The following is a 1,330-nucleotide window of genomic DNA, read 5'->3' as shown; positions in this document are numbered from 1 at the left end:
TAAGGTTATGTCAAATCTACCAGCCATCACCATGGAGGAAGTGGCCCCCGTGAGTGTTAGCGATGCAACTCTGCTGGCCCCGGAGGAGATCAAGGTAAGAAGCCAGTGCTGAAACATTAGGTGTGTGTTTATAAGTTAGTTGATTATACTTAGGTGTTATTATGAGATAAGGGTTTGAGAATTGTCATAAGAACAGGTTTTAAACATTCAGTGTCAGTATCTTGTTATAATTCAATCTGAATAGTAGTAGTGATGTTAGGTTTAAAATGAATTGCTCCTATTACATATATGCTAGCAGTATCTAATATCAGCATTTCCCCCCCAATTTTATCTGTAATACTTATGAGTAACAGAATTTAGAGGCCAGGTGTCTGGCTTATGGCTATAATCCTAATATTCTGGGAGGCTGAGATAGGAGGGTTACTTGAGCTCAGGAGTTCAAGAACAACCTGAGCAAAGAACAGAAAACTAAAAATAGAAAAACTAACCAGGTGTTGTGGTGGGTGCCTATAGTCCCAGCTATTTTGGAAGCTATGGCAGGAGTATTGCTTGATCCCAGGGTTTGAGGTTGCAGTGAGCTATGGTGATGCCGTTGTACTCTAGCTGGGGTGACAAAGCAAGATTCTGTCTCAAAAGAAAAAAAAAAGGAATCTAGAATAGATAGAGCATTAGGATACTGGAAGAAGTTGGTTCTATCAAATGCAAGTTCCCTGCCTTTTGCAGTAATAGTGGTTTCTGCCAGGCCCTGGCCTGCTGTCTGGTACAGCAGCAGGGGGCTGTTTTTCCTCCTCCCTTGCGTTGCTACATCTGCATCCACCCTGGTGTCAGATCTCTGCCCTCTCAGAGCAGGTGACTGCCCTGGCAGGGTACCTGGCAGCTAAGGAGAAAAGAGAGAAAGTTGACTCTCCTGGAGCAGTGTTCGCCTTCTTTCCCTGTGTTCCCTGGTCTCTGGCATGTCCCTGAAGGCCACGCTGTAGTCTGAATGCTATAGAGGGCTTCCGTGGTGCTGTCAGCTTGAGGACCCAGCTTTCTACACTGCAAGTCTGTGCTGTCAAAAAAGCATTCCAGGTTGTAAAGAGCTGAGTTACCACAGCTCTTTGGAGTGCAGATGGGGTTGCTATCTGCTTCCTCACTCGCTTCACCATAGGCTACAGCCCACTGGCTGCCTGCAGTGCCCTTTCTTCTATTCCAGTTTTCTGAGTTAACAGTAGTCTGTTGGTGGTTATTTTTTTAATAGGAGAAAAATAAAGCTGGAGATATAAAAACAGCTGCTGAGAAAACAGCTACAGACAAGAAACGAGAACGGAGGAAAAAGAAATACCAAAAGCAC

The 1,330-nt window shown here is 44.6% G+C and overlaps 1 long non-coding RNA gene across 1 annotated transcript; it reads left to right on the top strand.

Moving 5' to 3' along the window:
- Window positions 1-4: 4 nt before the first annotated feature.
- On the top strand, window positions 5-1,308 carry LOC100945982. The gene is made up of 2 exons (XR_001161902.1): window positions 5-94; window positions 1,238-1,308. It is a non-coding gene; the product is annotated as an uncharacterized LOC100945982 (long non-coding RNA).
- The last annotated feature ends 22 nt before the right edge of the window (window positions 1,309-1,330 follow it).

This window comes from Otolemur garnettii, unplaced genomic scaffold (assembly GCF_000181295.1).
Source record: "Otolemur garnettii isolate 467f Iridium unplaced genomic scaffold, OtoGar3 scaffold04886, whole genome shotgun sequence".
Taxonomy (NCBI): Eukaryota; Metazoa; Chordata; class Mammalia; order Primates; family Galagidae; genus Otolemur; species Otolemur garnettii.
Note: the sequence above shows the minus strand (reverse complement) of the source record. Positions and strands in the feature narration are given on the sequence as shown.